The sequence below is a fragment of the Canis aureus genome, chromosome 11, assembly GCF_053574225.1.
Source record: "Canis aureus isolate CA01 chromosome 11, VMU_Caureus_v.1.0, whole genome shotgun sequence".
NCBI lineage: Eukaryota > Metazoa > Chordata > Mammalia > Carnivora > Canidae > Canis > Canis aureus.
The window spans coordinates 32,638,094-32,654,800 of NC_135621.1; the positions used below are offsets into that span (position 1 = coordinate 32,638,094).

The 16,707-nt window shown below is 44.6% G+C and overlaps 1 protein-coding gene across 1 annotated transcript in view; it reads left to right on the forward strand.

Annotated features, from left to right (window-relative positions):
• Window positions 1–15,102: 15,102 nt before the first annotated feature.
• Window positions 15,103–16,707, forward strand: part of LARGE1 (LARGE xylosyl- and glucuronyltransferase 1) — a 528,281-nt gene continuing 526,676 nt past the window's right edge. Inside the window, exon 1 of the mRNA XM_077914722.1 lies at window positions 15,103–15,124. The gene's annotated coding sequence lies outside the window, so the exon portion shown is untranslated. The remainder of the gene's footprint in view (window positions 15,125–16,707) is intronic.

Sequence of the window (16,707 nt, forward strand, 5' to 3'; positions counted from 1 at the left end):
ACCTGAATGTTAGGGGTTGGAACTTTCAGGGGAGGGGAGCAGGGCTGCAGGGTGAATCACTTGCCAATGGCCAATGCTTTAATCAAGCATGCCTTTATAGTGACACCTCTATAGAAATCCAAAAAGATGGGGTTCAGAGAGCTTCCAGGTGAGGGAGCACCTGGAGGTGCTGGGAAAGCAGTGTCCCTGAAGAGGGCATGGAAGCTTCCCGCTCTTTTCCCAGACTTCGCCCTCTGTATCTCCTCATTCTGTTACTGAGTTAGATCCTTTTATGATAAACTAGTGCGTTGAGTGGTTTCTCTGAGTTCCGTGAGCTACTCTAGCAAATTAACCAAACCTGAGGAGGAGGTCGTGGGCACTTCTGATTTACAGGAGTTGGTCAGACACAGGTAACAATCTGAGCTTGGGGGTTGGGGGGGGAGCACGCATCGGAAGTGGGGGAGGGGCAGTCTTGTGGGCCTAAGCCCTTACCTGTGGGGTCTCCAGGTAGCTAGTGTCAGAATTGAGGTGGGTTGTAGGATACCCATTCATTTTTAAAGATTTTTAATGTATTCATTTGAGAGAGAGAGCACGTGAGAGCATGAATCGGGGAGGGGCAGCGGGAGAGGGAGAAGCAGACTGCCAGCTGAGCAGGGAGCCAACATGGGACTCCATCCCAGGACTCCAGGGTCATGACCGAGCTGGAAGCAGATGCTTAATGAATTGAGCTGCCCAGGTAGCCCTAGGATACTCATTTAGTGTCACAGACTTGCCCTGTGGTGTGGTGGAGTCCGGTGTAGGGGCCAAGGACAGGCTGCCCCCAAATGTGTCACTTTAGCATATTGATTATTTTAAATTAGACGTTATTTAAGAATCAGCCAGTGTAAGGAGAATACCCTGACCTTCCTTTGTCCCCAGAAAGTAGGAAATAAATCTCCCATGTGAAAGGTTACCCTCCTCATACCAGGAGGTAAAGAGACATCCCCATCACCAGAGAGAGAATTTAGAGCCAAGAGGCTGTATAGATAAACCTTGTTACTTTTTACTAATTTACTATCCCAGCCCAAAAGCTGTTTAGAATTCCTTCCTAATTGAAATTCCCAAATGTAAGTTTCCTTTGTCCTGTCAATTCCTCACAAATTTATTGTCTCTTTGTCTAAAAAAATATAAAAACTGCTTACCTTGGTCGTTGTTTTAGGTCATAATTTCTTTTTTTTTAATATATTTTTTAAGTTTATTCATGACAAAGAGAGAGAGGCAGAGACAAAGACAGAGGGAGAAGCAGGCTTCTCGCAGGAAGCCGGATACGGGACTGGATCCCGGGACTCCGGGATCACGCCCTAGGCCGAAGACAGACACTCAACCACTGAGCCACCCAGGCGTCCCATAGGTCATAATTTCATTATTGTGCCTCCGTGCACATGTAATTACACTCCCCCCCCCCGTTAATCTGTCTCGTGTCAATTTATTTTTTAAAGATTTTTTTAAATATTTTTTTTCTTTATTTATTTATGATAGTAACACAGAGAGAGAGAGAGAGAGAGAGAGAGAGAGGCAGAGAGGCAGAGACACAGGCAGAGGGAGAAGCAGGCTCCATGCACCGGGAGCCCGACGTGGGATTCGATCCCGGGTCTCCAGGATTGCGCCCTGGGCCAAAGGCAGGCGCCAAACCACTGCGCCACCCAGGGATCCCATCTTGTGTCAATTTAATTCTTAGGACAGCTAGAAGATGGAAGGATAGAAGAAAGTCGTTCTTCCCCAACACCCTCACATGTTGGAATCAGGTCCAGAAACCTAAAAGACTACCATATACCTTAATCTGCTGGAATCCCACAGCCCCAGTTAGCCCAAAAACAATCACAGATTATTCTCTTTACCCTATTGGTCTCCAATTGTCTACTCAACTAGTACCAGCTTCTGTACCAGTGAGTATTGCCAACATTAGATAAGACATTATTTTATTGGAAGGTTATTGCATAGCTCACAGAACTGATGGAAACGATGGAAAAGCAGACTCAGAACAAATGTGGAAATTAAAGGAAATTATGAAGGTAAACCATAATCAAGGCCATGTCAGAAAGAATCTGGTTCCGATGCCACTGTGGGTACTGTCACCCCTGGAAAGCCATTGGTGCTGCTCCCAATTTTCAATTCTACGGTGACCACCAGGAGCAATCTCCAATGGACCTGGGTGTCTGCTTTGCTCTCAAAGGTAAAGTCCTTGATGGGGACATTTGATTAGCTCAACCTTGGTCAGATGCTCTTGCCTTAGCTGCCAGAGAGCATGGAGAGGGAATATCATCCCTGTGATAGATATTTGGATATTTCTTATGTTTCTGGGCTGATCACCCTGTAATCTCTGGGTAATCCACCTCCACCTCTCCTCTTCCCAAAGTAGAAATCAGAAAAATTATTTCTTCAGGTTCCTTTGCAGCCTTGGCCCACATATGACCTCAGCCTACCCATCAGTAGGGGACAAAAGGAGGAAAAGGTTTTGTGTGGAGTGTTCATTTTGTGGGGTTGCTGGTTGCAGGGTCAAGTTCCCCATGCAGAAGTGGCATATGAGTCAAAGGAAAAAAGTTGAGTCCCTAATGAGGTGCAAACTCTAACTCTCCAACTTAGTGACAGAACAGCAGTTTCCTCACGAGGCCAGCTCCCCAGCATGGTTTTGGTATCATTCTTAATCTCTTTAGATCATTGGTTCAGCACTCCAATAATCTGTAAATTATCCCTCTTCTGTTTTGTCATCCAGGGTCACTTAGTGTTGATCACAATCAGGATCTCTAGTTGATAATGTATCCCTCTTTATTTTCCACATCAAAAGTGGGGACCCCACTCTTACCAAGACTAAAATAATGGGGATTTCCCTTCAATTAAGAGTGGTATTCTGGGGTGCTTGGCTGGCTCAGTCAGTAGAACATGCAACTCTTGATCTTAGGGTTGGGAGTTTGAGTTGCACATTGGGCATAGAGCTCACTTTAAAAAAAAAAAAAAAGAGTAGCATTCTGACTCTGGTAAGCAAAAGAGAAAAAAAAGACATTAATACTCCAACACTGACAACTCCCTACATTTGCTATTACTATGCCCATTTTGGAAATGAAATAAATGAAGTCTCAGATCAAACAACTTATGTGAAGCCACACAAGCCACAATTTGTGTGAAGCTGTGTAGCAGAGCTGTAGCTGAATCCATCAGGCCCTAGTGGCCAATGAGCATTCTATACCAGAGCTTTCTAATTCCTGTCTGCTATTCTGCTATTTTCCACTACGACACATCTTTTTGTTAACAGTAAAACACAACACACAAAAGTCAACAACAAATCCTCTCCTCCAGAGAAAGTACATTATACCTAGTAGTACAGTCTGAAATTTTTAGACAGAGGCATTCTATAAGAAGATTCCAGAAGGTAACCAGACTGCGTCCCTACCAAGAGTTTCATAGGAAACAGAGGTGGGTTTTATTCAGCTTGTTCTTGAACCAGTATAGCATATCGGCATCCTGGGCAAGTCCCTTAACCTCTCAGGGCTTCATTTTGGTCATCTGAGCAGTGGGGATAAATAGAACCACTTCCTTTGTTCTGAGGGTTGAAAGATGAAATGCATCTAAAGCACTTATGGAGCACAATACTGATGTACATTAAATACTCAACAAGTGTTGGCTATTATCCTTGGGTGACCTTTGATAAAAGCGGAGGCACCGCACAGAGAAGCGTGTCAGCTAAGGGTTCGGAGGGAGACCAGGGATGTGGTTGAAGCCTCTTGTTGGTCCAGCCTGCTCCTGAATGTCTACCAGAGTGAATCAAGGCTGTGTTTTGTTTTATTTTTTCCCCAGGGAGATAATAACATCCACCCTCCCTAATTCACAGAGTCATTAAGCGGACAAAATAAGATAATGTATGTACAAAAAAAGAAGCACTGGGAAAGAAAGTTAAGTGCCATAAAGTTGCAAGGTATTGTTGTCCTTGAGGCTGTTAGTGTTTTTGGAAAGCTTTTACCCTGGTAAATAATAAGACATGCCCTTGAAAGCCCTTTAAATATGTAAGGTCTAAGTATGTTACCAAAAAAAAAAAAAATTAAGGGATTGAAATTAGCCTGGGAAAAGGAGGGCTGAAGAGGGTGATATAATTATTCTTTGTAACTTGAATATTGCCTCCACAAAGAGAGCTGTGATCAAATTGTCTGCTTTCTACCAAGGTCTACACAATAGGAAATTAGTTTCAGGTGCTACTGGAAGAGACCAGGTTTTTTACTCTAAGAAACACTTCTAGAGATCCCATTGGAAGGATTAAAGATGTCATGTCCTATGTAAATGCTACCAGTGTAACAGCTGGGGCCTTCCAGAAGGAGGAGGCCAGTTGGATGCTTTGAACAAAAAAAGACCTAGTGGCTTATAAAACAAGATCCTGACTTTTAGTCTAAAGGTAAGGTGGAAGGGATATGAGTTCCTCAAAATGGAAACTACAGCCAAGCAACTGATTGGAGGTGGTCCCATAAGGCACCATTATTGAAAGGTCATCCCATTCCCATTGGGAGGGGGATGAAAGGTGATGGGATGAGAGGGAATATTGCAAACCTACACAAAGAAAAATTAAGTTTCCAAATAATCTCCCTGCTTAGTTAGGACAAGGTGTTTCCAGAATGCGGTTGAAGAATTGGCTGCATTAGAAGGTTAAGTAGGCCTTCTAGCATGGAGTAGAGAATGCAGGGATCAGGGACCAGGAAGACCATCACAAAGGATGAAGCTAGGTTACCTCACATCTCTTCAACACAGGCAAAACTGGGAGACAGACAGAGTGATAGAATATTGTTAGAGAAAATCCCAGAATGTTGTTGAGTTGGATCAGCACTGATTCATGCTAAGTAAGTTCAAGGGACCACACTGCTACTCCATTTGTTCATCTCTGTTGATTCTCTCTCTCTCTCTCTTTTTTTTTTAAGATTTTATTTATTTATTCATGAGAAACACAGAAGAGAGAGAGACAGAGACACAGGCAGAGGGAGAAGCAGGCTCCATGCAGGGAGCCCGATGTGAGACTTGATCCCCGGTCTCCAGGATCACACCGCGGGCTGCAGGCAGCGCTAAACCGCTGAGCCACCCGGGGCTGCCCTGTTGATTCTCTTAAATGCCCTCAACAGCTGTTCATGTCCTTTTCTTCTCTTCAAGAATGTCCTTCCTGCTCAACAAGCTGCAGCCATGCCAGCCAGCCTTCTCTCATGCCAAGTCCTCTTGTTTCATTGCTTTGTACATGCTGTTCCTTCTACCTGGAATATTCTTTTTTTTTTTTTTTAATTTTTATTTATTTATGATAGTCACAGAGAGAGAGAGGTGCAGAGACACAGGCAGAGGGAGAAGCAGGCTCCATGCACCGGGAGCCCGACGTGGGATTCGATCCCGGGTCCTCAGGATCGCGCCCTGGGCCAAAGGCAGGCGCCAAACCGCTGCGTCACCCAGGGATCCCTTTTTTTTCTTTTAAACATAGAATACTCTCTGTCCTCACTCATTGCTTGAATTACTCCTACTTCAGATCCCCTTAAATATTCCTTCTTTGGAAAGGCCCATCTGAGCTACAGCTTTGGTCCTTTTCCCACTGAACCACCTCCAGGTTCTCTGTAGCATTTCCCCCAATTAACAATTATGTATGTGTTTGTGTTTGTCTGCTTAATGTTTGTCTCTCCAACTAGATCGTAGCTTCCACAAGAGAAGGAACACATCTATTCTGCTCACCTTTGGCACCAGGCTAGAAAAGCAGGCCCTCAAAATATCCTGGTTGAACCCATGAGTGTTAGAATAAACTAAAATGTCTCCACTAGAGACACTTTCCATCAGCTTTCAGCATGTCATTTATTTATGTTGGGCAGGGAAGAGTTAATTCATTAGTATCAATGAGAACATGAGTCCAAAGCAACAATTTGGTTAGGTTAATCTGGCTGCCTTTGGTTTGGTCAACCTGCTCAACAAATATGTCCTCTTATGCTCTGTTGAAGTGGACAGTTGTTCCCAGGAGAAGCAGTAGCTGAATTCCCCACTCTCACTTAACTACAGCCGACTTCCACTGGGAGACCAAAGTATATACTTTTCACTAAAATTCTAACGGTTAAGAAATCCTTCAGAAGGTAGTGCTCATAAACAAAGGCCCTGTAACCAAACACAAGAAAATGGTAAGTTGTGATTCCCCTCATGAGCACGAAAAAGCTTTGGCTGATCATACATTGCCTTTGCAACTTTTTACAACACAATAACATGGAAAGGTGGACCTGTCAGTTGAGTTATTATTTATACCAGCTACATGGCTGCTGATAGAGATGAAGAAGCTCAGTCATGAACCACCTTCATTGGGCCAATAGAAGTGGCAGGAGCTTAAAAGGCAGAGATAGAGCCTTCAGCATAATCCCCCATCCCTTGTCTTCTGATTGAGAAGCTCTAAATCTCAACTAACCAGTCTGGAAGGTGGAGTCCTCACGGACAAAGCAGGATAGGGAAGCAGAGTGAGAAGAAGAACTGGGCATTCTAGTTTTGAGTATCAGAGAGCCTGGTGGCAGGGAGGGAGAAGATTCATCCTTAAATGAGCAAGCCACCTAAGATACAAGTCTACTGTGAGGTCGGTGGGGCAGGGAGACATTGGGTCAGGAATTGTTTGCCCATATCCATCTCTATCCAGCTGTGGATCTGGAAAACAGTTCAAAGCCACCACTCTGAGAATTGAGCTAAGGAAAATCCATCACCAGTGTATTGGTAAACACTGGGTATCGATGGGCTTGTTCTTACTTGAGGATAAATGAGTAGAAAACAAGAACCATGCGAGACCAGTGAAAAATACTGCCGAATAAGAGAAAGGGAAGAATATCCTAAAGACCTAAGGAACGACGAATTCTCTCAAAATGATTTACTATAGGAAATAAAGTAATACTTTAGAATCTGCTTAACATCTATAAAACTAGAGCAGAAAGGCCAAGATGTCAAGACAAAGAAAATGAAATTAAAAGGGATACAGGTGATATAAATAAGAATTGTAAGGAGAGGGGGATCCCTGGGTGGCTCAGCGGTTTAGCCCCTGCTTTGGCCCAGGGCGCGATCCCGGAGTCCCGGGATCAAGTCCCACGTCAGTCTCCCTGCATGAGCCTGCTTCTCCCTCTGCCTGTGTCTCTGCCTCTCTCTCTCTCTATGTCTATCATGAATAAATAAATAAAAATCTTTAAAAAAAAAGAATTGTAAGGAGAATCAAAAATGAAGTACAAATAGAAAAATTAAAAATCTACAATGAAGTAGTAGAGAGCAGAACTGAGCACACAGAAATGTGGGTCAATGCCAGGGAGGATGAACCAGGGTAGCCTTCTCAGAAGGCATCTATAAATAATTTAGGAGTTAAAAACAACGAGATGGTAAATGGCATCTCTATTAAATGACACGTAAAGACAACAAAATATAGGGAACTAACCTGCATCTTTGCCCACTCCCTCCCCAGCTCTTAGCCAAGTTTGTGAACAAGCTTTAAAAAGCTCCTGTACCGGGACACCTGGGTGACTCAGTGGTTGAGTGTCTGCCTTGGATGCAGGTTGTGATCCCGGGGTCCTGGGATGGAGTCCTACATTGGGCTCCCCACAAGGAGCCTGCTTCTCCCTCTGCCTAGGTCTCTGCCTCTCTATCTGTCTCTCAATGAATAATATCTTTTTAAAAAGCCCCTGTACCCTTGTTCTAGGGCTCAGAGATGTGTCCCCATGTTCATCTCTTAGCCTTTGTTATGACCTCCTTAATTTGTCCTAGTGCTCACACTTTGCAGAGGCAATATGGCACCATAGTTAAGAGCTCATACTCTAGAAATAAACTGCCTGTGTCTGGAATCCAATCCTAATGTTACTGTGCAAATTTTGTAACTTACCTGATTCCTTATGTCCTCATTATCTCATCTGCAAAATGGCCACAAGGATGATAATAATAGTAATTACCTCAGAGGGTTTAGTATAACTATGTGAGCTAATGCACAAAAGTGTTTTGAACAGTGGTAAGTGGATTACAGATCCATGGTAAAGTGATATTCAAATCTTTTGCATTTTCTCTGGTTTCTTTCTCTCTACTGAAAGCGATGGATACTTCCGGATTGATATTTCATTTGAGAATTTTAAGGGATGCTCTAGACTTTGGGTTTTCCCTTGGCTCTACCCTTGACAGCCCATGGAGCTTTTGGATACTTCCTAAACCCTAGTCTGGGGCTAGTATTCCAGATCCCCACCTAAGGGAGTCAAAGTAGAATTATAGATATTTTGGGGAAGGAACTAGAATACATAAGACAGATGTAAACATAAGTTATTAAGAAGCATGCTCAGATTTACTTTGTGGAGGTAATTTGGTTAGCATATAAGAATGGGGAAAGGCTAGTTTAAGGAAGTTGGAGATACTTGGGAGATACTATTTGCAATATTCCAGGTGAAAGAGAAAGGTCTGAGCTAAGGGTATAAGTAAGTTTGGCTGAAGCATTGGAAGGATGCTCTCAGGATAGGATGAACAAGAGTCTGTGACTGAGGATAAACAGTGGATGAAATATAAGTCAAAGTTAAGCATTTCACCCAGCACCCTTTAATATTTTTCTTTCCTCTGTCCACTTGGCTGTGGGCCATGAAAAGAATAAGACCTGTCTTTATTTTTATTAAAATTCTCAATGGTCAGCATAGTAACTGACACACAGCAGGGATTCAGGTACTATTTGTCAAATAATTCTAGACCCAAATTAGCTTTCCAGTCTCTGATCCTTTAAATGATTGTGTCACGTTAACCAATCACATCTTCTGTTGAACAGCTTAGTTGTTTCTCATAGCTTCCCTTCACATATGGCCAAACCTTGCCAAACCTGCATTGTCCAACAAGATCCTCCTGCTTTTAGAAGTCTTCCAAAGACCAGATGGAGCACGGCAATCTCTCTCTTCCAGATTCATAACACTGCTTGTCCTTACTGTATCTTTTAAGAACACTCAAGGGCAATTCTTCGGATTTATCTCATTTTTGCAAAGTCATTTAACTCTTCAAAGTAAATGCTTTGTCTCCTGAATTGGATTTGGAGATTCTCAAGTGTAGGAACACATCTACATTCCCTTTTGCTTGCTCTCCCCACTATGCCCACTCCATAGCGTGCCTAGCACAGTAGTAATGTGTAGGTAGTAGCTACACAATAAACCATGAGGCACATGATTCTGAACACTCAGATTGTGTTTTTTAATCTTCTTAAGCAAGTAATTTTTAAAACTACTGTTTAAGATGAGAAATTCTTAACTCTCTAGCAGGACTGGGTAAAATACTAACAGAAACAGCTCTTCCCTGGTTTCCAGACATGCCTTATTCTGCTACGAGAGAGACTAATTTGAGGCTTGGGTCCAAGAGTTTAACTGGGACACCATGACTTGTCCTGTCCACACAGAGGTTATCAATTCAAATCCATGCGTTCTGTGACTACAGCATATTCAAGCCCAAACATACAGAAATAAAAGCCAAAGGTCCAATTGTCATGGTGGAGAATGGAGCTGTCATGGGAACTTTCAGCCATCATCACTTCTCGAGTGAGGTTCTTTGCCAGAATGTAGAAATGCCAAAGTCAAAGCAAAGGTTCTAGAGGCAGGCTCCAGCTCCCATGATAAAAATGCTGGCAGAAACTATGGGGTAGGGGCAAAAATGGTGAAAGAGCTAACCGAGCAGGCTGAATCTCCACTCCAGACTCTGCAGGAGATCGGAATGATAAATAGATCCTTGTGCAAAGGGAAGTTGTAGTTGCGCAGACCAACCACATGTGATAGATGGTGGGTAGAGTGTGGGAACTGCAGGATCTAGGTCTGTTCACACCAAGTATAAAATAGCAAATGATTTCCAAATGAAATTTCACTCTCTGGAGGAGAGGGAGCTCCTTGTACCCTTGTAGCATGAGTTGTTGTCATATCCAGGAACGGTGAGTATGAGAATTTTTAAGTCTGAGTCTTTGGGAAGCAGCCCCTTTTACATGTATTGGTTAAGATGATTTGGATATGAGTAAGAGAAACCTAAACAAAAACTTACACAATAGGTGGATTTATTGGTTCATGTAAATGAGGGATTCATTGGTAAGTTCTTATTTGGTGCCATCAAGGGTCCTAGAGAAGGCCCTATTAATTGATATCCAAAGGTCACTTTCTCCCCTTCTTTTTTGCTAACAAGCTCAGCGGTGTTCCATCTTCAGAAGGGGAATCGTGACTAGCCCAAGACAATCCTAAGGGAGAAATCTAAGAAAAGACAAAGCACTTTCTGCCTGTCTTTTTCTTACGGCTTTGGATGCTGGTTTGAGAAAATGATGTTTTAGAGTAACCACAGCCATCCTGTGAACATGAGGCAACACGTAAAACCAACCCATGGAGGATGGTAGAATGATAGACTAGAGGGAAAGATCTTAGGTCCTTGATGAAATCATCGAGCTGCTGTATCACACGTGGACCTGCCTACCTTGAGATTTCCCATTATGGGAGATTATTATTTAAGGTCTTATTACCTGGGTATTTTGTTACTTGCAGATCAAAGCAATCCTGATTGATATGGATTGATTTTTTTTTTTCTCACTCCATGCTCTGATATTCTTGGTATTGCTGTTATGTGTTGTGGCAGCAAAATGGCTGCAGCAGTACCAAAGTTTGTATCAGTAGACCTCACAGGCCAGAGGTGATGGAACACTTGGTAGTCCAGCATCTCAAATAAGCGTTCCGAGAGTCAACTTGATTGGACTAGCTGAGGTTGTCTACTCAGCCTTGAGGTGGTCAGGATATGGAATACATTGATTAGCTTTTGGTATTCATGTCTGCTTTTGGAACTGGAGATAGGTCAGGTTCAAAATAAAATCTGGGTTCTTTTAGCAAATATGCCTTGCTCAGATCCCCAAGGTGATCACCTCCATCTTTGATGGACAGTTTCCATATCAGTGAAGGTTTCCTACCTTAAGCACCTGTACCTCTCTGCTGTGGATATTGTCTGGCCATGGGAGCGTGGTAGATGTGCTGGAACTGACTAAGGCCCAGGAGCAATGCTCAACAGATGAAGGGATTTTGTGGATAATGACTTCTTTAGGTTTCCTGACCCTTGGGGGGACAATCCTGAGGTATGTTCTACATCTTCGCTTGTCCCACACAGTAGCTAAAAGCCAGGTGCAACTATTGACATTTAAATCAATTAACAACAACAACAACAAACACACACACACACACACACACAAATCAATTAACATTATATAAAATTAAAAATTCATTTCCTAAGTCAGACCAGCCTCATTTCAAGTATGCAGTAGCCACTAGTGGCTACTATATTGAGACAGTGCAAATATATAACATTTCTATCACCCAGGTCTTCTGGACGATGCTCTTCTACACATTCTCTCAGAGTGTCCTTATCACAACTAAGCACCCATTGACCACTGATTAATTTACCCCTGATTGGTCTCTTCCCCTTTCTTATTTTATTCCCACACATCTTCATTGGGCTTCTTGGAATCAATTTCCAGATAAGCTTCTCGGTCTCAAGTCTTTGTCTCAGCGTTTACTTTCTGGGGAACCCTACTTGCATCACACTCTCAGGCATAGGAAAGGGAGGATAGGATATTGTTGGTTACTGACAAATGTCCTTTACACCCTGGCTACTCAAAGTGTGGTCCCTGGATATTGTTAGAAAAGCAGAATTTCATGCTCTGTCCCAGGCCTACTGACTCAGTACCTGCATTTTAAGAAGATTCCCAGGTGACATGTATGCACATGAGGTTTGAGATGTGCTGCTCTATGGGTTCCTTAGATAGAGAGGGGGTGGAAAAAGCAGAGCTGAGAAAATTTCCCCACACAACTATGACTGCCATTTAAACAGTTATTGTTTTCTTGTCTAGAGCACCAAAAGATATATTTCATCATCTTTTATTTCAATACTTTGAGGACCTTATCAATGTTTGAATTTATTTATTTAGTTATTATATATCATTATATTACATTATTATATTATATTATTATGTTATTATATATATTTTTTTCATTTTTGTCTTGGTCTTCTGGGCCAATAACTTGAGATCTCCTTTCCTTCCAGGGTGCCAGGACCTCAGGATGAAATCTCACCTTGACCTTTGAATTGACCACTTCCGCACTGATTTTCTCTTCCTGTCTCCACAAGGCTGTTACATTGCCAGTTAAGCACTTCATCATAAGGTGATCAGGGAGCTATTTACCTGACAAGGTTTTTACTCTGATGGACTTTCACATTCAGTGAGTGAATAAAACCTTTCTTCTAAAGACAATGGGATTCTCTATGTAGAGCCAAGTTTGTTCTAATTAGCTGGCTCTGAGGTTTGCAGTGGCAAGTCTTCCGGAAGTTAATACTGCTATTTTGAGAATACCTGTATGTTGTCTGCTTAATGAACATGATGATGGGAACATAAACTATTTTTCATTCCACTAAGAAAGACTTTATCCTTATTCCCCATCTCACATCTCAATTCTAGACTTGCTTTGTTTTTAGTTAAATTATGTTCAAATCACACTTTCATTAGTGTTAATTTGGCGGTTTTTGCAATGTTCTTTAATTCTTCAGCTAGCAAGTGGCATGTTTCCTGCTTAGATCTGATGGAGGCATTTTCTTTTACTCATTTTGATTATTGGCCTGAATGACAGAGGGATGTTCCACATCATGCATTTATACTTTCAGTTGAAATGCGTCTGGATAGAACACCTTTTGCAGATATTTCTCCAGCATTGGTTGAAGGATAACTAGTAGGTTTTATATCTGTGCACCCTGAGTGTTGTTTGATTCTTGATCCTTATAAGGACACTATAACCTTATTTACTGGCAAGATGTGGGAAGAACATGTGTGAGTGCTAAGTATTCTGAAACCTTGAAAATTTGATTGCTAGATATTGAAGTCTACAAAATGATTTGGGCAGCTTTACATATGATCAGGTCTGATACTGCAGTTGTTTGGCAAATGTAACATTACTATTAAAATATTGAAATCCTTCCATAGTGGCTGTTAAGTACCCCCTGAAGTAGTAGGTTCCCTACTTCTCTACCTCAGCTGACATAGCCGTCTCCCAAAATCATACCTTTCTCCCACCACCATTTCGCCAGAACCCAACATCAAAGAATTAGTACTTGGCCTACCAGGCCCCCCAGATTCTGCTGTAAGCGTGGATGCCCCAAGGCTGACCTGACTTCCCATAAGTTGACTGGCAGGTGCCCTGCTGTTATAGGTTGTATAGTTTTCACATCACTCCTGTAAGGATTCATTGGTTTCTCTACCTAGCACTTGAACACCTTTCAAAACATTCAGAAAACAGCTCTGAAATCTTAGAAATGAGTTCTATTTGGAATAGTAAAAGTAATTGGGTTGACTTTAAGATGGTAAAAGTATCAGGCCACCTTCATTTGGATGAGTGCAATATTCTTTATTATAATGATGATATTTTGGAGGCAAGATAAGAATTGGGAAAATGGGACTCGTTTTATATTTTAAAATAATTTTTAATATTTTATTTTACTTTTTTTTTTTGGGGGGGGGGAGACTCTGGTCTTTTAAGATGTAAAACCCAATCTGCCTCCAGACTTTGCATCATATTCTTATTCCATTCCAGTTCCTTGAGGTTCACAGAAAATGAAACCAGGAAAAGCGGAGGTGACAGCAGGTCTCCCGACTTCCTCTTTGAGATGCCTTTAGGGCCCCCTAGTGGCTATTTTAAGACAGGTTTTTTCTTTTTCTTTTTCTTTTTCTTTTTTTTAATTAGGATTAGGTCTCCTTGACCCTGATTTTTTTTTTTTTTTTTTAAAGACCTTTCTGAATCTCTCCTGTGACAGGTGCAATAACTGTGTGGAGAAAAATATATAACAGTTGGTTTAGAGGGCTCAATATTTTTCACTTCTCAGTTCTTAGCAAAAGCAGTGCAGAATCTTTAGAAATAACAGATATATCACCTTACATATTTTATTCTGCATTCCTCATACTATATTATGTCATAGCTGAAATCCTTTAAGACATTTATATCCTGGTTTGTGTCAAAGGGCTATACTATAATTCATAGGTAAGTACATTCTCCCTTAGGTTTAACACACACATACACACACTAACGCACCTATCCATCCCATTGGTGGGCAAAGGAATTCTTTTAATGTGGGGCTTCACATAATATGAACTAACAGAAAGGCTCAGTTTGTGGAATATTTCACTCTGACAGCATTCCTATCATTTAGAACATTAGAAATGCCACTGAGTTCAAAACACTGCAACACTGAACAGATAGAGCCAAGCTTTTGTGCATTTAAGGTGCCTATTGACTGATGCAAGTAATTTTTGTGAAATCCTCTAATAATGAAATATATCTTCAATGTGTTTTATTGACCAGAGTGAATATTGCTCCCTCTCTCTCTATGGTGATATTTTTCTTTCTAAAATCCAATCTAGAGAATGCACTATACTTGGGTGATTATAATGGAGACGTTTCTTTACCACATGCTTATCTTTTAGTTCAGTTTCTGATATTATTCCTTTATTTCTCCATCGCTTGTAAATTTCAGGTCTCCCTCTCCTTCCTGGGTAGGGTACTGAGTGTCTCAGTCACGTTACCCTTATTAATATGCTAATGTATTATAATAATGCATTTTACACCACTAATGAAGCGAGGCAAAGCAATGAATAAAAAGCAAGCCCAAATTCTTGCTTTAACTTTACCCGGTTCCAGGGCGGGGGCTGGAGTAGGGGAGAAGGAGAGTGGGAAGGACGGCCGACCCGCAAAAAATAAAAATGATCCCCTTGTTTTCAGCGCTTTCTAGAACAGAGCTGTACGTCAGAGGAAGAACCGAGCAGCATTCGAGCTACAAGGATTGGCATTAAACTTTGACACTTTAATGGTCTCGAGGATATTAGAAAATATTTTATCATATAACGTTCTTCTCCGACACGGTAGTGACATTGACATCAGAACCAGATACGATCTCCTATCGGTGCAAACGTGCAGGGTGAGGCTCATCCCCGCCGTGATAAGGCGGCAGGACCCCAGCTTCGCAGTGAACTTCTGAAGCTCCGAGAGCAAACGTTTCTTACTTCTTCGCCGGGGACGCTGCTGTGTAACCGCTACCTTCTTTTTGCATTCTCCTCGGCTCGGTCTGCCGCTGAGAATAGGTAAACAGCACTCCAGAGCTGGGGGAGAGCCGGGGGTGGTGCTCGAGGGGTGGGGTGTGCACGGGGGTGGGGGTGGGGGCGCTGGGGCGTGGGGGGGGGTCGTTGCCTGAAGAGGCTGGAGGGAAGGGAGGGGACGGCGGAAGGGTCCCGGCTGGGTCGAGCTGCAGGCCGAGAGCGGGGTTACTTGGCGGCAGCCGGGTCCCGAGCGGACCGGAGGGCCAAACCTCCGAAACCCTTGGGCCTGACCCGGGGGGCCTGACCTCTGGGGAGTGTGGTCGGTACCGCAGTCCGAGCTCCGCGTCCTTTCCTTATGCACCCCCGCCCCCCGCCCCCCCGCCTTGCACTTTATCTCTGCTTTTGCATCCTTCTCCTGCCCCTTCCCGGAGTAAGGTGGGCTTCCCGCGGCCTCATCTAAGCCCTGGGGCGGGGAGACCGAGGCGCGCAGTGGCGAGGCTGGGACCCGGCGCCCGCCAGGTTGGGGAGGGGTGGGGACCCGGTGGTGGGGGGGGGGAAGGGGACCCCAGAAGCCCTGGGACGAGCTGAGGAAAAACCCGGGAGCTGGATCACACGCCGGAGCCCCGGTCTCCCAGGCAGAGTTGCCCATCCCTCTGCGTCCTCCTCCTCTCCCGGCCTGCTTTCTCCTCCTTCGGGTTTTCTCTCCAGGCCTCCTCCCGCCCCCTTTGCCCAGACGATTTCACCCACTCCTTCCGTAGCTTCGGAGCTTCGGAGGACTCTCGGCGCCCCTCTCTGGGCTTTAGGACTGGGAGGCTGGAAGTCCATTCAGTGGGATGGCGCGCGGGGTTCTTGTGCCAGGAGGGAGAGCAAGAATGAAATCAGGACCGGGAGGGGCGTGTTGTGCGTGCAAGGGTGTGTGCGTGTGTGTGCGTGTGTGTGTGTGGGGAGGGGGCAGAGAAATGCAGTTTCCCCGAAAGAATAGGGAGCCCTGGATCGGATTCTTGGATACAGAGCCCCCAGTAATGCTGTCAAAGCCCTTCCTCGTGGCTCCTCGCAGCCTCCGGCTGCCCCGTACCCTGGCCACCTTGCTGAGAAGCGGCGACCCGACTAGAAGTGGAGGCGGGGAAACTTCCTACTTCCCACGACGGCCGTTTCGTACCAGGGGGAGTGGACCGGCTGCGCGGCCCTGCGAGCCTGCCGGCGTCTCGACAGCGGCAGCTGCGGACCCGTGGCTCTTCCCTTCCCCCTCTTTCCGCCAGGCTGGCCAAGCCCGAGGCGGCCGGGAGCGGCCGGGGTGGGGGGGGAGAAGGGCGGGGAGCTCCCGGCTTGCACCCTTCCATCCCGACCCCGGCCGGGATCCCGGCTCCGGGTGTTGCTTCCACCCGCGTGCGAGCGAGCCGGAGAGGCGGGGGGGCGGAGCCTCGCGCGGGGGGCGGAGCCCGGGCGGGGGCGGGCGCTCGGTCCGCGCGGCTGCGGAGCCCGCCATTGGCCGGCCGCGCCGTCACGGGGTGGGGGCGGGCGCCGAGGCGCGCACCGGCCCCGCCCCCGCCCGGAGCCCGGCCCGGGCTCGCGGTCCCCCCCAGCTGCACAGACATGACACAGACACACAGTCACTGCAGCTGCTGAGC